The sequence below is a fragment of the Podarcis erhardii genome, assembly GCF_964252035.2.
Source record: "Podarcis erhardii genome assembly, chromosome: 3".
Classification (NCBI taxonomy): domain Eukaryota; kingdom Metazoa; phylum Chordata; class Lepidosauria; order Squamata; family Lacertidae; genus Podarcis; species Podarcis erhardii.
This window is the reverse complement of record NC_138507.1, coordinates 18,103,402-18,126,442: the sequence shown is the minus strand read 5'-3', so window position 1 is coordinate 18,126,442 and position 23,041 is coordinate 18,103,402. Positions and strand designations below refer to the sequence as shown.

General features: G+C 44.6%; 1 long non-coding RNA gene across 1 annotated transcript; it reads right to left on the bottom strand.

The window, feature by feature from the left end:
* Window positions 1-2,356: 2,356 nt before the first annotated feature.
* LOC309339455 lies at window positions 2,357-12,612 on the bottom strand. Its single transcript, XR_014155370.1, has 3 exons — window positions 12,582-12,612; window positions 4,973-5,061; window positions 2,357-3,538 (listed from the first exon to the last, which is right to left on the bottom strand). It is a non-coding gene; the product is annotated as an uncharacterized lncRNA (long non-coding RNA).
* Window positions 12,613-23,041: the final 10,429 nt, after the last annotated feature.

Sequence of the window (23,041 nt, the reverse complement as noted above, 5' to 3'; positions counted from 1 at the left end):
AAAATAAGGACCGACCACACAGTCTGTGAGTGGTAATGAGGGGGAAACATGAATACTTGTGAGGTAATTCATTTATGAGAGAATTTCAGGAATTTTTTGATTATTTTACTGTGTTCTTTCCAAGTTAAAAAGTTGTGTTCCTCACAAATAGTCCTTACACACACACACACGCATACACACACACAACCTATTATTGGTGTGAATCCCAGCGGTGCTTTAAATAAAATGCTCCTAGTTGTAAAACAGATGGGGAAGCATTTTAGAAGGTGCCAGGTTTATTTATGGAAGCATGAAATTGAATTTAGTAGGTGAATTTTGCCAGTATGAAATGCAAACCCTCAAAACAGGAAGTGGATTTTTATTGCTTATTTATTTTATTCCTGGATCAGCTGCCGAGGACTGTAGAATCCTTCCTCTCAGGAATTATTTGCTTTCCAACTCTGAACCACAACATCTCGACCATCGGTTGCACATCACATCTGCTGCCAGAACTTCAACTACAAGCATATGCTTTGCTGTCTATCTTAACTGATCTTCTACAGATTTATATGAAGGGGGGAAAATGCTTTGCATTTGAGATAGGTTTCTTGATTTAAAACAATGGGAACCGATCTGCCTGAGCCAAGGGAAAGAATGTTTCCTCCAACTTCCAGTCGCCGATAACAAACTGCATCTCGGACAGGGCAAAAACGTTGGCTCCAAAGACCTTACAGATACCAAAGATGGACTGAACTCTCAGGTCACCTTTTTGCTACCACACATTCAAGCAGAACAGGTGTTGTTTGTTACAGGAAAAGGTGGAAGACAGGAGAAAGGCAAGCAAGACTGCTTAACTCCACCCCACTCCTAGAAAAGCTTCATGACTGCTCTTAGAAATCAGAACAAGTTCAAGATGTAGGACTAGATCCAGGTTTTGGGAAAAGGTTTTACAATCCTGTGAAACACATACTTGGGAATAAGCCCCATTGGGAGTCAACTGACTTTATTCTAAATAAACTTGCAGGTGACTTGGTCAATGGATGAAGCTTCCAGTGAGGAGGACCGATCCCTTCTCCCTCCCTCTCCAGTTAGGTTTTGCGCATTGAGGTCCCCAAGACACCCCAAATAAGAACACAATGACACTTGATTTTTGTTTAAAAATACAGCAATGTGAGTGGTTGCTTAGGCATTGGTAGCGACTAACTGACCCCGCACAGGGACAGCTCTGACATTTGCATCCCCCGCAAAGTAAGAAAGGGTAAGTCACCTGGGGAGAGAGACAGGACTGGGAACCATGCCTCACCTCTCCCCAGAATGCTCCCAGGGGCTCTTGCGTGGCCCTAGCCCCTTGCCAGGGGGTTCGGACAAAAGCATGGGGAGCCCCTGGGTTCCTTTAACGGAAAACCCTTGCAGCAGCAGCATTTTGGAGGGGCAGGCACAGGCAAATCCATACCCCTCCACCAACCAATTCCCAAACCAATGCCTAACCGCAACCTTACAAGTTGTGACGATTTGCTACGCAGTAGGCAAAAACCAAATGGCACCTGCCAATCAGCCAAATAGACAAAATTCCTACCAGGCCCCTGCCCCAAAGCAGACGACCCCATGACAGGCATAACAAAGTCAAGCAAACAGCCTAACATTAAGGAGGGAGGGCGGGTGATCTGAAGCACGCAGCGAAAGAGGAAGCTCATCACTGCATGCAGTGTATTTAACAAACAGGGCTGTCAATCAATAAATAGCAACATATAAATCTCCCCAGTAACAGCCCGCCCCTGCTTAAAGATGGCCAAACTCCTTGCCCAGCAACAGTGAGGTGCATTGTCAGCCCCCACTGCAACACGTGCTCTCCATGAGGGAGAACACGCTTTACCAGAATTTCATACGGATTTTTCATGACTTGTGACGATACCAGCCCAAGGTGTATTGCTACCTGATGACAAGATGGCACCCACTCCAGTCCATGTACAGATTGCTGGGCAGTTAAGTCTTACTTCAACATTGGTGATAGGACAGCCTTCTCCACCACACCTCAGGGAAGTTTTCTTAGGGAGTGCAGAGAACATAAAGCTCTGTTCTCCAACAGAGGGGCTCAGCCAGACTTCTGGAGGCAGTCACCTCTCTCTGGTCAACAGTAGGATGGGCCCGGACCTGTGAAAAGCAATGACCATCATAGGATTTCCTTACATGATGCCTAGTGGCACCTCTTTCAGAAACCAAAACATGCTCCTTCCAAGAAACACTCGTTTACTTTCCTCTAGATTTACAGGGTAGCTAAATGTGGCTATGTATTATTTCTCTTTCAGCAATTCACTTGCCATTTCTACACTATAAACATCAGTTCTGCTTGGGGATGATTACTTCTTGTTGTGACAAAAGCAGAATTACGGAAAAACTGGGAACTTGTCTCCTTCTCCAAACTTGCATTTTTATTGATTGTTGTATTACAGTGGTACCTCAGGTTACATACGCTTCAGGTTACATACGCTTCAGGTTACATACGCTTCAGGTTACAGACTCTGCTAATCCAGAAATAGTGCTTCAGGTTAAGAACTTTGCTTCAGGATGAGAACAGAAATCGGGCTCCGGCGGTGCGGCAGCAGCAGGAGGCCTCATTCGCTAAAGTGGTGCTTCAAGTTAAGAACAGTTTCAGGTTAAGAATGGACCTCCGGAACTAATTAAGTACTTAACCTGAGGTACCACTGTACAGCTTTCCTCCAAGGATCTGACAGCCCCACAGATGCCCTTCTGTTATCCTCACCACAACCTTGCGAGGTAGGATAGATGGTGATATAGCAAGTGGCCCAAGGTCACCCAGTGAGCTTCATGAGTGCATGGAGGTGGAAATCTGGAGCTCCCCAGTCCAATTCCAGCATTCTAACCAGCTGGACTGTGCTGATTCTTTCAGTGGTTCTGCTGTGTATATAAAACTTCCCTATGAGGTAGTGACAGAGTCAACTCACCAAATCTCAAGCAGTCGCATAGAAAACTTCCTTATACCAAGTCAGAACACCAGTCCATTTAGCTCATTATTGTTTCCATGGACAGGCAGTGATTTTCCAGAGATCCAGAGAGGAGCTTTTCTCAGTTCCACTAGGAGATGATGGGAATTAAACTGGGGAGGATTTTGTTTGCACAGCATTTACCCCTGAGCCACAACCCTTTGCTTGTGTCACAAGACAGAGTTATTGTACCAGATTACTCTTTCCTTTCTTGGTACCCACGCCTGACATTTGCCCACCCCTTGGGGTGGGAGGAGAGGGACAGAGCACAGCATTAATGCAGAGACAATTTGTCTTCATTAACCTTGGTGGGATGAACTGGCCTATCATTCAGTTATGCTCTCAGACTGGACGGCATATTTGCAACTGATGACATGGTTATTAGATGAACCTTTGCTTCCCCGTTCCAGTTCCTTCCTTTCTTTCTCTTTCCAGCATTGCGCCATCACATGTTTTGACAAGGATTTATTGCCTAGTTGTACCTTCACCAGTTTATATTTCACCTAAACTTGACTTCTCTCTTGGGGGTAGGAACTGGCGATGGGCAGTGGAAGGACCTGTAAAGAAACAAAACAAAACAAAACAAAACAAAACAAAACAAAACAAAACAAAACAAAACAAAACAAAACAAAACAAAACAAAACAAAACAAAACAAAACAAAACAAAACAAAACAAAACAAACAAGAAGTAAAAGAAGATTTGTAAGCCATCAGAACTCAAGCTTTTATGAACAGTTTATTTGATAGATTGATGTACTATTGCCATCAAACCCCATTCAAACCATAGTTCAATGGTGGTGGGTTAATAGTTTTGTCCCTAGAAATACAAGGATGTGCTTCTAGGAGAGCTTAATGGAATTTGCTTTTAGGGGCCTGCAGCAAGGCTGTCAGATTCCTTGCTAGCGTGGCTAATGCTCAGGGATAATGGAATTTGTAGTCTAGCATTGTCTTAAAAGCCACAAGTTCCTGACCCCTAGTCTCAGGTATGTCCCACATTTCCCTCAATTATTGGGTTGGCTGTGTACAGAAAGACCCACTAGTACAAGCCAGAACAGTGTACAGTGGTGCCTCGCAAGACGAAAAGAATCCGTTCCGCGAGTCTCTTCGTCTAGCGGTTTTTTCGTCTTGCGAAGCAAGCCCATTGACGGCTTAGCACTATTAGCGCTATTAGTGCTATTAGCAGCTTTTAGCGGCTTAGCGGATAAGCAGATAAGCGGCTTAGCAGCTTAGAAAAAGGGGGGGAGGAAAAAAACCCCGCAGGAACTCGCAAGACATTTTTGTCTTGCAAAGCAAGCCCATAGGAAATTCGTTTTACGAAGCACCTCCAAAACGGAAAACTCTTTCGTCTAGCGAGTTTTCCCTCTTGCAAGGCATTTGTCTTGCGGGGCACCACTGTATTTAACAGCCTTAGCATTACAATATGTCCCATCCTTACCCTTGCCGTACAACGAGGACTAGAATACTCGCACAAAGCGCACAATTTTCGTGTTTGGGTTTGTATAGATATTATTTTGTGCCGCTTCGATATTTCTCACGATATAGAAGGATCAATATTAGGGACTGAAAAGGGACAAGGGTACCCATGAATACCTGGAAAATAGGTACAATCGCAGAGTATGATACTGATTTGAAGATTATGTAGCTTATGTAGATGCAAGTGTTCATGCAAGCTAATCATGGCTGGCCTTATGTTTCCCAACACTGGGTCTTCAGCTGTTTTTGGACTACAACTCCCATCATCCCTAGCTAGCAACACCAGTGGTCAGGGATTATGGGAATTGTAGTCCGAAAACAGCTGGCGACCCAAGGTTGGGAAACTGCATTAGACAAAGTGAGCCAACTGCCTCAGGTGGCAGATCCTGAAGGATGGGGAGTGGACAGAGCTGCATGTGCCATGCCAGCTTAGAAGCTAGCCTTCTGCCCTCAGGTGCTTCAGGGAATGCCAGGCCACAGCCTGAGTTGAAGTAATATTCAACTGCAAGTCTACTCACTTTTTCTACATGGAATGCAGAGTGGAGGAAAGCTCGGGCGCCATTTTGTCATTCACCTCAGACCAAAAAATATATTGTCGGCCCCGCTTCTGTTTATGAAAGAGAGTGAAATGTGATTCTCTCGTGTATTTAAATCTTACCACTGAAGTAATTGCCTGAGAAGCCATGATAGTGAGGAAGGAAGGCTTTACACCAAGATAACACAGGTGCTGTGTTTTAGCTCACTGAGGAGCAAATACTACCCTGCTCATTGGTCTCGTCTGTCATGAAAGAAAAAATAATATAAGCCAGGCTTATAAACTTGAACAATTCATCTTTGGAAGATACAGTCTACAAAGCTTAGGCAAAACAAAAAACAAAAAAACCCACCTTTGGAGGAATCATATTCATCTTGCAGTAACAAGTATAATGTCTGACACCTCAGGATCAATTAAAAAACATGCCAGGGTCATGTTTCTTTGCAGAATGAGAGCTTAAGCTTGATACAACACAAAACATCTTGCAAATCTGGTATTTTGCTCCAACGTTGGAGTAAAATTCCCTTTTAGTTCCAGGCAAAAAAAAAATATTCAGCAGCAAGTACCCATGGTCTTGAAGAGCCCTGTGCATTTAAAGAAAATCCTTTCTACTGGTTTCTGAAGCTTTATGTTTCCTTTCCCTTTGACCTTACTACAACAAAGCAGAACAATGAAGTCAAATGTATAGAACATAACATCCACAGCACCTAGAGACAGTGAAGTTCCCTGTATAAAGAAGTTTAAGAGTTGGAATAAAAAGAGTTTAAATTCACTGAATAAACATACACAAATTTATTGGTTGATAACATAATAGGTAGATAAGGCAAGGAGAAGTATAATTTTATAACATGCAGAGAATAATATGTGCAGAGAAATCAGAGAGAGGAGCTGAGGGAAGTCCCTGATGGGGGCAGGGAGGGAGGGATGGGAGAGGGGGGGAATAAGGTATGTGATTATATGGTTTGTTAAATTGTTATGTTGAAATTGCTTAATAAAAATATTTTTTTTAAAAAAAGAGTTTAAATTCAAATTTAGTGGATTAGAAAGCGGGCAACTAAAAAAATGAAATGTAAGCAAAAACGTCTGTCCGTAAATGCATAATATTTCATATGTTGCAAAAGTTTGCATTTATTCCTGTAGAGGGGGCAGGATATATCTTTTATTGCAGAGCAGGAGTTGCCACCAACCATGAACAGCATCTGCCCAACAGACTGAGCAGAGGCACAAGTCACCTGGTGTCTTCCCCACAAGGGTGAGATCTGGCCCGCTCCCTAAACTGTGCCCCATAGCAAGTTGAACATGTTGCAGATATTAAATATTGCACAGTTTGAAGTGACTAGAAGCATAAGAGCTGAATCCTTTGGAAATGAAACATTGTCCAGGCCCATGGAAATAATATTCAAACGTTTACTGGTGGAACTTTCTTCAAAACAAATTAAAACATTAAAAATATCCATGCACTAACTTGTACTGTCCAGCACAGGCTCAGCATCTTACAAAATATGTAATAATCCAAACAGACATATAAGCAAAAGTCTCTCTCTCTCTCTCTCTCTCTCTCTCTCTCTCCAGCCTGCTTTCCATCCTCCAGGCTGGTTGCTCTCCCTTTATTGTTGTTGCTTAGTCGTTTTGTCGTGTCCAACTCTTCGTGACCCCAAGGACCAGAGCATGCCAGGCACTCCTGTCTTCCACTGCCTCCTGCAGTTTGGTCAAACTCATGCTGGTAGCTTCAAGAACACCGTCCAACCATCTCATCCTCTGTCGTCCCCTCCTTCTTGTGCCCTCAATCTTTCCCAACAACAGGGTCTTCTCCAGGGAGTCTTCTCTTCTCATGAGGTGGCCAAAGTATTGGAGCCTTCAGGATCTGTCCTTCCAGTGAGCACTCAGGGCTGATTTCCTTAAGAATGGATAAGTTTGATCTTCTTGCAATCCATGGGACTCTCAAGAGTCTCCTCCAGCACCATAATTCAAATGCATCAATTCTTCGGCAATCAGCCTTCTTTATGGTCCAGCTCTCACTTCCATACATCACTACTGGGAAAACCATAGCTTTAGGAGGCCAAGACTCAAAGACAACTTTCAAAATGGAAATTGCAAACCAATACCTCTCATATGTTCTACGTCTACAACCCTCACAGGTTAGCTACCAGAGAACAATAATCAGTTAGTTGGTCATTAACTCAGCAAGGAGCTCAGAGTCCTTTAGAAAAACTCTTGTGGGAAATCCTCAGCATTCGCAAGACACATTTAGCCATTTTCCATTTTAGACCTATATCAATACATAGGCATTTTTCATTTCTGTGTGAGTTAAACAATTATACTTAACAGAACATGGGCAGAATCTCCCTTGAGACCTTTGCACGTATAGGAGGAGCTGAGATGCACATGCATTTTGGGGGAGGAACTTGCATGCATCCCTCTTCCTCTTTATGCCCGGACACATTACTTGAAATGCCTGAAGGGGTCTTCTGCCATCCAGTTCTCGGCACCATTTCCCAAGCTCTTAATATAGAAGTGTCATTAATCAAAAAGTCTCATTTAGATGGAGCCTACTACGATACACTCACCAAACAAACCGCACAACTATGTTGAATAATAGCAACACATCGCCAAGTATGGACTACAGATATAACCCCTGTCCAACGAGAGGAAAGCACGAGGGGTCCTTTGGTTAAAATACATTTCCTAAGTTTGTAAATAAGCACGCATTTAGCAACTCTTTTATCTCTCCTTACACTCATCGGACTCAATCGGACACTAGCTATGCCAGTGATTTATGCTTCTCAGCTTTAAATACCAAAAATGATGTTATTTATAGACCCGTCCAATGTAACCTTTGGTGGTTTCTGCTGCCCAAACGAATGGAGTAAGCCTCTTTTTTCAGGGAGGGGTATGTGATGGATGAAGCCAAAATGCAACAGGACGGCCCTGGATGCCTTGGGAGTTGGTGGAGGGAGAAGGGAAGGGCCAAGAGGAGGAGACCGTGGGGGGAGAGAAGGGGAGAGGAGATGTAACAACTGAGGGGGAGGCAGAGAAGAAGGGTAGACATGGTGGTGTAGCTTCAGATAGATTGTGCAGCCACTAGATAACAGTCATGTATTTCTTAATTAAAAATATATTTTTATTAAATTTTCCATAACAAGTTTCAGTTTATTTTTTTTCAATTTTTTTCAATTAATTTTCCAATAATTTTTTTAGACAAACAAACATAAATCTCAGCCTTATTTACATCAATCTTAGTAATGACTTCCCCGTATCCCCCAGGTTGAATTTCAGTGTATATCATTTTAACAGTTTTCCAAAACCAAAGTTCTTATAAAATTAACTTAATTACTTAACATCTTTCTTTCTTCAAATTTGGCATTAAACATATTAATTACAGTGGTACCTCAAGTTACATACGCTTCAGGTTACAGACTCCGCTAACCCAGAAATAGTACCTCGGGTTAAGAACTTTGCTTCAGGATGAAATCATGCTCCGGCGGCACGGCAGCAGCAGGAGGCCCCATTAGCTAAAGTGGTGCTTCAGGTTAAGAACAGTTTCAGGCTAAGTACGGACCTCCGAAACAAATTAAGTACTTAACCTGAGGTACCACTGTAATCACATTACATATTTAAATCCTAGGCCTATCTGATATTTGCAAGCTTTTCCAATTAAGTTAACTTAACATATTTAACTAAATAGTCTTTAAATTTCGTCCATTCCTCCTGGTAATCCTCTCCTTCTGGTTGCAGACTCTTCCAGTCAGGTCGGCTATTTCTGAAAAATCCATCATCTTCATCTGCCATTCTTCCACTGTTGGTATTTCTTCTGTTTTCCAGTTCTTCGCTAACAAAATTCTTGCTGCAGTTGTGGCATACAAAAACAATTTAACATCTTTTTTGGGCAATTCCAAACCTGTTATTCCAAGAAGAAAGGCCTCTGGTTTCTTAATAAATGTATATTTCAACATTTTTTTCAATTCATTATAAATCTTCTCCCAGAAGTCTTTCACCTTGGGGCAGGTCCACCACATAGGACAGAAGGTACCCTCTTTTTCTTTACATTTCCAACAAGTTTCAGTTTAAACATATCAATCACCTTTAGATTTAGGATTCTCAGAATCCCTTGACTTCCCCCCGCCCTTCTCTGGTTTCCATTGTCCATCCCTTCTTATACAACTTATCCTTTTCCCAATTCGTTATATCTATTGTTACCGTTTCCATTATATTTTGTCTTTTACAAGTATTACTCTAATCCTCCCAAAGTTTTTAACTGTTTACAATGTTCTCTTAAACAGACTACAAATTTTTCCCATTCTTTCCTAAACTTCTTCTCGTCCTGGTCTCTGATTCTCCCCGTCAATTTCACCATTTCAGCATAGTCCATCATCTCCATGTATTTCTTTCGTTCCATTTCAGCTTCTGCTGAGATTTCCATCATTTCCCTTTCTTTCCGCCTGCAAAATTTTGTGATTTTTTTTTTTAAAGGGAATGTGGAGTATCGATTTTGCTTTGCTAAAATAACTACTTGTGGAGCCAAACCACTTATAATGGGCCTTGGGGACTCAATGCCAGTCTGAGTCCCCAGTATCTGCATAAGCTAATGTCCTGTTGAAAACATGTTTGCATTTTCATTGTCCATAAATTACTTAACTTCTGCTAACACTGGGCTGCTCCAACTTATGCACAGCTATTATTATGCATTTCCAACTGCACCTGGCTGCCCAAGGGATTGCCACGCTGCAGACTTTGTTCAGAACAGGCTTTGAATGGATTTTAATACAAAGGGCAGTGACTGTGCATGTTTCTGTGAGTGTGTCAGTTTGGAAACACAAAAGATATATCTTTTGGACTGTGTTGGCGGACCTGACGAAAGGGGACATGGATTCAGTCATTGTTCATTTGTGGTAAACACAGCTTCAGTGTATCTTTCAAGAGCGACATGACCTAGCCAACCAAAGTCCAAGGAAAAGCATTGCCTTGTAAGAGGCAGGCAAATGGATCCATCAGCCTAGCTCCATCCCTAAGTAGAGATATGTGACCGATTAATTGGCTGATGATTTGATGGCTGCTCCGTACTACATAGCTCAAAGAAATGTAGTCTTTTCCTGAGGAAGAAGCTCATGGCCTGTTCTGCAGCCGGGTGGCACTCAGAGTGGCAAAGACTTGCCCTCAAGGGAAAAGGATGTGCTTGAACCTCTGGCTTGAAACCTCAGGTGTTTGCTCTGAGCTGAAAGTAAGGCAATGTCAGGCTTCAAGGAATCCTATCCCTCCCACAATGGGATGCCAAGAAGCAGATAAACTAGAAGAGTTCTTACCAAGTAAGGTAAAGGTAAAGGGGCCCCTGACCATTAGGTCCAGTCGTGACCGACTCTGGGGTTGCAGAGCTCATCTCGCTTTATTGGCCAAGGGAGTTGGCGTACAGCTTCCGGGTAATGTGGCCAGCATGACTAAGTGTTTCTGGTGAACCAGAGCAGAACACGGAAACACCGTTTACCTTCCCGCCAGAGCGGTACCTATTTATCTACTTGCACTTTGACGTGCTTTCGAACTGCTAGGTTGGCAGGAGCAGGGACCAAGAAACGGGAGCTCACCCCGTCACGGAGATTCGAACCGCTGACCTTCTGATCGGCAAGTCCTAGGCTCTGTGGTTTAACCCACAGCACCACCCGCGTCCCTTCTTACCAAGTAGTTTATTCAATATTCATACAATACAATATTCATATTCATACAATATTCATACGAAGGAATGCAGTCTCCTTTAGATAATGGCGTTGCTCCAAGTCTCACTCCCTCGGTCCTTCCTATTTTACATCACCTCTGTGCCGGCTAATCTGTGCTTTCTGCCTTTGAGCTTTCTGTTCTACTACTCTCAAGGCATGCCTGGTCTGGGGGGGGGGGGGTCAGGAATGCTTTCTAGAAACACCGAGTCTGTCAGCTCTTTCTCCCCTTCTGCTTTTTCTTCCTGCTGCTCTCCCAATATTTCCCAGCTTCTCCCCTCTACAGCCTCTGAACTATGACCTTCTGCAAGTCACCGTTCTAAATCTATACTGTCCTCCTCTTCTCGGGAAGGTCAGGAAGGGGGATGGCGGCGGTCCCCACCATTCCTCCTCAGTCCAGCCCCTGACAGGAAATGGTGCACACATCCATGTACAGAGGAAGAGTGGTGTGATATTCAGACATACCTCTTAAGAACAGATCTTGACTATAACAGCAGTTCTCAATCCTGTTTGGGTGAATGTGGTTTTCTCCTTGGATAGGCCAGTTAGATCTGGTCAGGAAGTGGTAGCCAATGTGGGCACCATGGTCTCCCCCTAGTGCCCATGAACTCTCTGAGCCCCCTACCTGCCCCTGCCCTTTAAGTCATGAGATGGCAAGCGTGGTCATCTTTGCCTCCCTTGAAAAGCACATAGAGATGAAGGAGGAAGTTGGAAGGGTGATTCTCTGACTTTTACCCTCCAACAGTTCTCCAATGAAAATAGTGACGTCCTATTCTTCTTCTAGTATTATGGTTGTTGTTAAATTTATACCCTGCCCACCCAACTGGGTTGCCTCAGCCAATCTGGGCGGCTTCCAACATATATAAAAACACAATAAAACATTAAATATTTTGTTTTTTAAAAACTTCCCTATACAGGGCTGCCTTCAGATGTCTTCTAAAGGTTGTATAGTTACTTATCTCCTTGCCTTGTGGGTTGCATAACTCGATACCCTTCAACATTTCTCTGATGAAAAGAGGGATGTCTTAAGGAAAAGCGGGGGTTTCTAGGATCAAATCAGAAACTGGGACAACTTCTGTAGATCTGGGACTGTCCCTGGGAAATGGGGGCACTTGGGGGGCCTGTTACATGGCCTTTGATACCAGAGAGTTGTATTTTCAAGACTCACCCTGTTGTCATCCAATGCCCTTTTGTGTTGCGGGGAGGGGTTATCGGGTTGTTTTTGTTTTTATTATGTACTTTGTATTTTTATACTGTGATCTTATCCTGTGAACTGACCTGAAACCTGTTGGTATACAAATTTAATTAATAACAACAGCAATAATAATAATCATGTCCCCCTCTTAAAGGGGTTATATTTTGGGTGTCACTGGCCATACACTGAAAGGTCGTCAGTGAACTACCCTGCATGTGGGGATATGGGCTTGGCTGCCTGCTACACTTATGTCTCACAGACCACCCCCATATCCCATTTACCCTGATTAGCCCCAGTCCCCCCCCCCCAGCTGGGGGGCTGGGAGGGATACACGCCCAAGGCCTAAGCCAAGGTCTTCCTACATTTGGAAGTTTAATAAAGTTGTGGCCTAAATTTAATTCCATATAGCGTTGTCAGAGTCTTTATTCCTTCCTTATGTTCCCTGGGGGCTGGGGCTGTCGCCGCCTGGTCACGCAATAACAACAATAATTATAATTTCGATGGCTGTAACTTGCCCTGGGACCTGCTAGTGAAGGAGGGTAATAAAATTAATTACACAAGGGGTGATTTCTGGTTTTCCACCATTTAGCAATATAGGAACAAAGAGTCAGATAGGTAGATTAGATAGCTAATGCTCAGTAGGTGTAGGAACAATGGAAACTTGAATGTAAAGGGATAAATTCCATTTTACATACTTGTAAAAAGCTGAACATGGATTAAAAGCCATATAAGGAAACTTAGTATAGAATCATAGAATCATAGAGTTGGAAGAGACCACAAGGGCCATCGAGTCCAACCCCCTGCCAAGCAGGAAACACCATCAGAGCACTCCTGACATATGGTTGTCAAGCCTCTGCTTAAAGACCTCCAAAGAAGGAGACTCCACCACACTCCTTGGCATCAAATTCCACTGTCGAACAGCTCTTACTGTCAGGAAGTTCTAGTAGTGTCAGTTGAGAGTAGTGTCAGTTGAGTGCTGGTGGTTGCTAGGTTGCGGAGGTCCTTGTGACACGCCCTTCATTGTGACACCTCCCTCTGCTGGCTCCTTGGTCACTAGGGTTCAAGAGGCATAGCCATCTCCTTTGGTTTGATCATTCAGCGAGTGAGAGAGAAAGTGGATGGAGATGTAAGAAGACTTTCTCATCAGCATCTGCATTCTGTGCTGATAATGCTCTCTGACAGTCTTAAAGGTAAAGGTACCCCTGCCTGTCAGGGCCAGTCGTGACCAACTCTAGGGTTGCGCGCTCATCTCGCTCAAGAGGCTGGGAGCCGGCGCTGTCCGAAGACACTTGGCCAGCGTGGCCAGCATGATGAAGCTGCATCTGGCGAGCCAGCACCAGCGCCACACACGGAAACACCATTTACCTTCCCGCTAGAAAGCGGTCCCTATTTATCTACTTGCAATTAGGGGTGCTTTCGAACTGCTAGGTGGGCAGCAGCTGGGATCGAACGACGGGAGCTCACCCTGCCGCGGGGATTCGACCCGCCGACCTTTCGATCAGCAAGTCCTAGGCTCTGTGGTTTAACCCACAGCGCCACCCGCGTCCCTCTGACAGTCTTAGGGAACATTTAAAATAGGGAGGTCCTAAGGAAAAGCAGGACATTCTGGGATCAAATCAGAAACTGGGACAGCTTCTGTAAATCTGGGACTGTCCCTGGGAAATAGGGATACGTGGAGGGTCTGCTTTTGTACAGATCCCTTTGGGGGAAAGAGGGATGTATGCATGTGTATGCACTTTCTCTCTGTCTCAGGCAGGGGGGAGCTGATCCAAGGAGGGGGAGAGAAGTCACAAGATTGAGTGATACCCTCCAAACTCAAAGATCCATATGTGCCCAAGGAGCTCAAGCATAGGTGATCCCTGTAGTGTTTTTGTGTAGTCCAACTTGCTAGATCTTCTATATATGTGCCTGCTGTTCCTGAATAAATAAGGTACTCAGACTTACCCTTACTCCTGCTGCCTCTTGGCTTTAGGGCAGGCAGGTTGCAGAATCATCTCGAAACAGTGACTATCCTCCTCTAAGCCCTCACAGCCGGAGAAGGAGACTCTACATTGATAGTGTAAGACAGGGGCCAGCAAACTTTTTCAGCAGGGGGCCAATCCACTGTCCCTCAGACCTTGTGGGGGGCCGGACTATATTTTGAAAAATAATAATGAACAAATTCCTATGCCCCACAAATAACCCAGAGATGCATTTGAAATAAAAGCACACATTCTACTCAGGGAAGTTTTTAATGTGTGATATTTTAGTGTATTTTTGGTTTCTATGGAAGCCGCCCAGAGTGGCTGGGGAAACCCAGCCAGATGGGCGGGGTACAAATAATAAATTATTATTATTATTATTATTATTATTATTATTATTACTCATGTATAAACACCAGGCAGGCCCCACAAATAACCCAGAAATGCATTTGAAATAAAAGGACATATTCTACTCATGTAAAAACACGCTGATTCCCAGACCGTCCACGGGCCAGATTTAGAAGACGAATGAGCCGGATCCGGCCCCCAGGCCTTAGTTTGCCTACCCATGGTATAAGACACTCACTGACTCCAGTTCAGGTCTGACAAGGTGAAAGAGCAAAACGGTTAAATTGGGAAACCCCAAAGCCATGGCGCACCCCTTTGAAGAAAGGAGAAGAAATGGTGGGTTGGGGGAAAGCGATGCTCAGTTCTTCTGGTTCATCTTTCACATGAGGGGCACACAGTTCCCCTGAAGGATACATGAAGGATACCTTCCAGAAGCCACATTCTGAAGCTATTTTTGATCCCTGTGGGGCAAACCCTACAGATCTAGAATGGCTGAGAAGTGCTCCTATTATTGGGGATGAACAGAGCCACCCAGCCTCTCATTTTCTGAAGCTCAGAAACATGCCTTATGTTATTTACACTGTGTGGTGTGTGTGTTTTTTAAGTACTTAAATGGGTCACTTTTGTTTTGAAGGGGATAAAACAGCTGCAGGGCCCTAACATGCTATTTATCTGGATTGAGAACTCATGCCAGTTCCTGTCTGAGAATTGCTCTAATTCCTGGGGGCTATTGGTTGATTACTGCAACTAGGGGTGTTTTTTTGGCAGGGGGGGAATAGCAGCCCAGGAATTACTGCAGACTCCAGATTTGGATCTGGAGGAGCACATTCAAGATCAGCCCTGAGGCTGGTGTTCCTTTGGAGTATAAGTGCCTGGTTTAAGCATACATTTTTAAAAGTGTGAACAACATAACATGTAGTTTGGCCTTGACTATGCACAATTTGCAGGTAATATGATATGTTTATTAAATTGTGTCCATTGTCTTTCTCCATCGAAGAGCTCAAGGAGAAGTGGGGACAATCACCACCACTTCATCATCTGGGCCAATCACTCTCAAACCTACAAAGAAAAGCAATTAAAATTATACCTAACTATTAAGTCAAGTCATTGTTTTACGAACAGATCATCACCCGTCCCCTAATAGTCTTTGAAGACCTGGCAAAACAATGCCTGAACATGCAAATATAAAAAAAAAATCCCTGCTACAAAATTAGGCAGATAAATGAATCCCCTTCAATGGAGTTATCAATGTCTTTCTTTTGCGTTCCTTCTCAATAAAGGGATGGAAACGGTCTTTTTTCTGCCCAGAAACCACAATTTCCCTCTACAAAAAAACAAACCAGCAAATTTGACCAAATGGACTCTGCATCTGATACATAACCATTTAAAATAGCTGTGGTTTCTTTGAACTTTGGCAACAGTGGCCAGTTCTAAATGAAAGGAGCACTATTACAGTGAATATATCACTGACATGGAGCAAGAATGTGCTTTTTTTAAGAAAAGGGGTGGGGGTGGGAATGATCTTAACTGCCAACTGATGTAGCTATTAAGAAATAATTCAGATTCATGGCCAAGCTAACTAATGGGGGGGGGGGGAGATGCTAGGTAGAGTTCCATAAAGTTCCAGGATGCTGGAGTGATGCATGATCCAAAACAGACCGACAAGACCGGGGGTCATGTTTACATCGCCACAGTTATGTGCTGCAGTGGTCTACATGCTGATTATATGTCCATCACACGGTGCCTTTGGAAGCCGTCCAAGCAGCTGCCACTCCTGCCAAAGCAAATAGAAGCATTCCGAAAACGCACAGCCTTATATGTCTGAGCGAATCTGTGGGAATGAGGTGGCTCCGACTACCTGCCTTCCAGTGCGCGGCAAAAGATAAAATAAAAATAGCACCGTGTAATGCAAAGAGGTCGACCGCTGTTTCCATGACTTGAGCAAAGGATGGAATTGTTTTGAATGTTTGTGGTAGCACACAGAGTTCCTCTCCAGAGGTGGGGGGGAGGACATCTGCAAGTGTGTATCACGCCACACATGTTGTCAGAGGGGTGGTGTACAATTACACGAACCAGAAAACACAGGGCAGACTCTGAGTTCGAGAGCAAAGGGCCCCATGGTGGGCTTCCTAAACAAAGGAAGCAGGCAGTGGCGACTATGCCAGGTAACTGGGGGGTACCATTTTAATTTCTCACAATACCTCTAAAGGTAAAGGGACCATTAGGTCCAGTTGTGGCCGACTCTGGGGTTGTGGCGCTCATCTCGCTTTATTGGCCGTGGGAGCCGGTGAACAGCTTCCAGGTCATGTGGCCAGCAGGACTAAGCCACTTCTGGCGAACCAGAGCAGCACACAGAAACGCCGTTTACCTTCCCGCTGGAGCGGTACCTACGCTCTGAGCTGAAAGTAAGGCAATGTCAGGCTTCAGGGAATCCTATCCCTCCCACAATGGGATGCCAAGAAGCAGATAAACTAGAAGAGTTCTTACCAAGTAAGGTAAAGGTAAAGGGGCCCCTGACCATTAGGTCCAGTCGTGACCGACTCTGGGGTTGCAGAGTTCATCTCGCTTTATTGGCCATGGGAGCCGGCGTACAGCTTCCGGGTAATGTGGCCAGCAGGACTAAGCCACTTCTGGCGAACCAGAGCAGCACACAGAAACGCCGTTTACCTTCCCGCTGGAGCGGTACCTATTCATCTACTTGCGCTTTGACGTGCTTTCGAACTGCTAGGTTGGCAGGAGCAGGGACCGAGCAACGGGAGCTCACCCTGTTGCAGGGATTCGAATCGCTGACCATCTGATCGGCAAGTCCTAGGCTCTGTGGTTTAACCCACAGTGCCACCCGCATACCCCTAGAGTGATGCTATCTCAAGGCAAGTAGGTCCGTTCGCCCCCTTCTCGGGCAGGTGGCTTTGTGGGCAGGCCCCAGGCCTCCTCTCTTAACCAGCCTATTGCAGGCTAGATCATCTTCCTGCTGTCAAATTGGCCAATGGTGGCAGGAATTAGGGGGCATTTCCCTGGGTGCATGGAACCAAGGGCCTTTCGCCTTCTCTCTCACCGCGTCTGTTCTCCCACCCACCCTCCCTCAGTTTAGGCTTTTTTGTGCCGATTGTACGACCTTGCTGTGGACAATGTCAGTCACCATATTTTCGGGGCCGGCCTGGAATTTTCCACATCTGGCAAAATGGCACCGCCATTTGGGTTTTCGCCTACCTCATAGCAATCGTCACAACTTTGTAAGGTGGATAGACATTGGACAAGTCTAGTCTTGGTTGGTGCAGGGGCTCTAAGATGCAGCTTCCGGGCTGCCTCCACCTTCCCTGACCTCAGCAACTAATCTGTGAAGGGAGGCTTCATGCTGCCTATCAGAGTAAGGTTGCCATGCGTCCCCGTTTCCCGGGGACAGTCCCCGGATTTACAAATCAGTCCCCATACAAAATTCATTGAAGTTGAAAAGTGTCCTCGGATTCATTGAAATAAATCTGGTAACCTTACTGTAGATCTCGCTTGGACTACTGCAATATGCTCTAAGTGGGGCTACCTTTGAAGGTGACCCAGAAACTACAACTAATCCAGAATGCGGCAGCTAGACTGGTGACTGGGAGCGGCCGCTGAGACCATATAACACTGGTCTTGAAAGATCTACACTGGCTCCGTAGTACGTTTCCGAGCACAATTCAAAGTGTTGGTGCTGACCTTTAAAACCCTAAACGGCCTCAGTCCAGTATACCTGAAGGAGCGTCTCCACCTCCATCGTTCTGCCCGGACACTGAGGTCCAGCACCGAGGGCCTTCTGACAGTTCCCTCACTGCGAGAAGCCAAGATGCAGGGAACCAGGCAGAGGGCCTTCTCGTTAGTGGCACCTGCCCTGTGGAACGCCCAGATGTCAAAGAGAAAAATAACTACCAAACTTTTAGAAGACATCTGAGGGAAACTTTTAATGTTTAATAGGTTATTGTATTTTAGTGTTTTGTTGGAAGCCGCCCAGAATGGCTGGGGAAACCCAGCCAGATGGGCGGGGTATAAATATATTATTATTATTATTATTATTATTATTATTATTATTATTATTATTATTATATTGAAAACACAGAATCTGTAGGTACTTTTGTTACCCAAGAAAATCTTTCAATAAAAAGATTTTTTTTTTAAAAAAACAGCCTATAGTTCTCTCTTAGCATTTAGCATCATGCAAGGTATTTCATGCTGCTTGCACACCAACCATACCAAAAGGAGGGGTAGGAAAGGAGATGTAAGTCCTAAATTTCAGGGATAAATATGGTGTGTGGAGGATAAATTCAATTCAGTTTGCATTTAAAGCCAAACCGATCAAATTCACAGCTTTTGAAACAACTGTAAACTGAGACACAGCCACCCTTCAAATGTTGCAATGATGTGAATTTTGCGATGCCGCTCTCCAGCCAAACAATGCTTACCAAAATGTACATATTAGGTGAAACCGTGCATAAAAAGGAAGGTATTAGCAAAAATAGCATAGAAAAATGCATAATATTATTGCTTGCAAAATGTTGCTTGCAAAATATTATTGCTTGCAAAATGTTATTGCTTGCAAAAATGTGTACATTCGTCAAAATATGTAGATATTGGAAAAACAGAAAAGTAACGAAGGGGAAAAAATGTGGGGGAAGTAAAGCAGAGTTGCAGAATGAAATAACCACAGCAATCCAATATACCAAATTATAATCATACTTCACTGAATATCAGATGGCCTTTAAACAATACCCCAGTCATAATGAAGAATGAGTTTTCAAGGCCGTGATAGTCACCATGCTAGCAAATCTCTACTATTCCTTTTAAAGCAATATGTCTGTCCTCTTGCCCTCATTTGTCATTTTAAGTCAAAATCTGACACAATGGCAAAAGAAATGGCCATTAGCTCAATGCACACAACCATGTGTGTGTGTGTGTGTGTGTGTGTGTGTGAGAGAGAGAGAGAGAGAGAGAGAGAGAGAGAGAGAGACTGACTTATGTTGACCTGAGCTGCCTTTTTATGGTGGACCACGGGAATGATGAACTAGATAGAAACTCAGCACATTCTGGTTCAACCCGCTTCCAAAGAAGCAATGAATCACAACTGAGCTTTGTTTCACAGCTGTGCCTCAATCTCTGCCCATTCCTGCCTCCTGATGATAATTTCTAGCAAAACCCGCAGAACAAGCACTCCCAGCTTGTACAAATGTGTGTCATTCTGGGTCCTGTGGAAAATCTGTTCAATAAAGGATGTTTTGTTTCCCCACCCCCATGCAGTAGAGCTGGACTGTCATAAATAAATATCCCCAGCGTGCTTGGTTCAGAAAACTAGCTCCAACCAACTGGGCAGGCAGTGGTGTGGGGAGCTGTCCCCGAGCTCACTGTCCATCATACACTTTTGCTCTAAGACATCTGCTAATAATACCAAATCTTTCTGAGAAAACCCGAAGAAATCCCAAATTATCTATCTGCCCTCCTTGGATAAACGGAGCAGCTGAGAATGACCCATAAAATGGTGTAGACAACAAAATTTATGAAAGTCAGCTTATTCGGTCTATTCTTTATTTAAAACATCTGGTTCAAAATTCTGCCAAAACTACATTATTGGCTGTCTAGCTAGCAATTACAAGCACACTGTATCTGTACATTAAATATGAGCCAGCTGCACTGCACCATTGCCGATTCATCTCCTGACCACGCACTGCAAGCCAACTGTTTCACCAACTGTTTGATTTACATGGAGTCAAAGTCCAGTAAGTCTAAAAATGCTTCCAGTTAGCCATGCTTTTTCAAAGAAAAGTACCTAGGAATGAAAGTGCAGGGGAAACATTTCGATCTGCACCATTGCTTCTTTTGAAACGTACAGAGCAGGTAAAAGCAATTTGTTGCGCTTGTTGTATTTTTTAAAAAAATGCTTGCTTTCATACATTATTTCCTTTGCCGTCTTTGGAAAACATCCTGCACCTACTGATAGCACACAGAGGGTAAAGCAGAGTAGCATGGCATGGGAGGGGCCATAAGGACAGTTGCCCCGGGTGCAAAATTGTTTGTTGTTGTTGTTTAGTCGTTTAGTCATGTCCGACTCTTCATGACCCCATGGACCAGAGCACGCCAGGCACTCCTGTCTTCCACTGCCTCCCGCAGTTTGGTCAAATTCATGTTCGAAGCTTCAAGAACACTGTCCAACCATCTCGTCCTCTGTCCTCCCCTTCTCCTTGTGCCCTCCATCTTTCCCAACATCTGGGTCTTTTCCAGAGAGTCTTCTCTTCTCATGAGGTGGTCAAAGTATTGGAGTCTCAGCTTCAGGATCTGTCCTTCCAGTGAGCACCCAGGGCTGATTTCCTTAAGAATGGAGAGGTTTGATCTTCTTGCAGTCCATGAGACTCTCAAGAGTCTCCTCCAGCACCATAATTCAAAAGCATCGATTCTTCAGCGATCAGCCTTCTTTATGGTCCAGCTCTCACTTCCATACATCACTACTGGGAAAGCAAAATTGGGAAAAGCAAAATTGTTAGGGGGCACAAAATTTCAACACCCAGTGCTGCCTCAATACAGCTGCATGCTTCCGTCGCTGGACTCTGTTGCAAACAGCTTCTCCATGTGAACCAGAAAGTAACCTCTCCAGACAACAGAACATCTCTTCTTTTCTTATCTATGTGTCTGGAATTTGCTAGGTGATGTGGACACTATTAGGCAGTTGAATGTGCATATGTACTCTGTTCCCCTCCCTGGGCACTGGAAGTCCACGTTATGCCACTGGCGTAAAGGGCAAAGTATTCATGCATAACTCCAGGTAGCCATGTGTCGTGCTTTCCAAAGGATAGTTCTTCATTTGAAGGGCTGCGCTTTCCCAGCCATGTTTACAAACCCATAACATTGGAGAGTGGGGTCCTTGAAGGTGCCCATCAACTCTTAGCAGCAGAGCAAACCCACACAAGTCATCTGGGCAAAGTCATCTCCACAATGGTAAGATGTGCACTGCCCTTTCTACTTAAACGGTCAAAATCATTTCTAAGTTTGCATCTCTGTACAATAATAATAATATAATAATAATTTATTATTTGTACCCCGCCCATCTAGCTGAGTCTCCCCAGCCACTCTGGGCGGCTCCCAATCAAATGTTAAAAACAGTAAAGCATTAAATATTAAAAACTTCCCTGCACAGGGCTGCCTTCAGATGTCTTTTAAAGATAGGATAGCTGCTTATTTCCTTCACATCTGAAGAGAGGGTGTTCCACAGGGTGGGCACCACTACTGAGAAGGCCCTCTGTCTGGTTCTCTGTAACCTCACTTCTCGCAATGAGGGAACTGCCATAAGGCCCTCGGCGCTGGATCTCAGTGTCCAGGCTGAACGATGGGGGTGGAGACGCTCCTTCAGGTATACAGGACCGAGGCTGTTTAGGGCTTTAAAGGTCAGCACCAAGACTTTGAATTGTGCTTGGAAACGTACAGGGAGCCAATGCAGATCTCTCAGAACCGGTGTTATGTGGTCCAGGCGGCCAGTCCCAGTCACCAGTCTAGCTGCCACATTCTGGATTAATTGCAGTTTCCGGGTCACCTTCAAAGGTAGCCCCACGTAGAGCGTGTTGCAGGTCCAAGCTGGAGATAACTAGAGCATGCACCATTCTGGCGAGACAGTCTACGGGCAGGTAGGGTCTTAGCCTGCGTACCAGGTGGAGCTGGTAGACAGCCGCCCTGGACACAGAATTAACCTGCGCCTCCATGGACAGCTGTTAGTCCAAAATGACTCCCAGGCTGCGCACCTGGTCCTTCAGGGGCACAGTTACCCCATTCATACAAACATTATGGAAACTAAGCCTTACAAGGAACGCTAGAAAGAGCTGGGTATGTTTACCGTGGAAAAGAGGAGACTGAAAGGGGATATGATAGACATCTTCAAATATCTCAAGGTCCATCACATGGAAGAGGGAACGTGCTTGTTTGCTCCTGCTCTGCTCTTGCTAGGACTCGAACCAATGGCTTCAAGTGACAAGGAAGGAGATTCCAATGAAACATTCGGAAAAACTTTCTGACAGTAAGAGGCGTTCGGCAGTGGAACAGACTCCCAAGAGAGGTGGTGGACTCTCTATGACTCTATGATTCAAAAGATATTCACTTTTCATTAGCTAGTTAGCTAGTTCTATATGCTTCCACAGACTGGGCCCATGTAGCCAGTACTGGAATCTGAATAGTTGAAATACCACAAGTATTTGTGAGCTGGGCTCAGCATGATCCACAAACATCACAATGCGCTCCAGTCCTGTATGATTTCTAGCTCAGGGATGCTAAAGCACCCCACTCCCACTCCATGACTTGGACATGCACCCAAGCTGATTATCATCCCCGTCCAAAAATGTGGAGATTCACTCATCACTATTAGATGCACTTAATCAGCGCATAGCACATGAATCACGCACCTGGCTCCTAATCAAGTGGCGGGTCCAATTTATCATTCTGATTGTAGACTTTGTGTTCCTTAACTGGGCTCAGAGATCAAATTGCTTCATCGGTCATGATTTCCCAGCACACACAGTGCATAGCGGGGAAATAGATCTGGGCAGGCTAATTGGGTTGGGGAACTGGGGCAAGGAGCGATGTTGGTGCTGGCACTGAAGCTCTGGAAAAGCCATCCCTCCTGATTCTCTGTGACGTTTCATGCAAGTGTGCTGTCCACAGCAAACGACCCTTTCACAAAATTATACCACCTACAGAATGTGATATCCTCCCAAGACCAGGTGAACCACACCTGCACAAGGTGAAACAGTTCCTGCAGGTGACCAACATTCCATAAGTAAACACCAAGTAAACAGGTAATGTGGGACATGGGTGGCGCTGTGGGTTAAACTACAGAGCCTAGG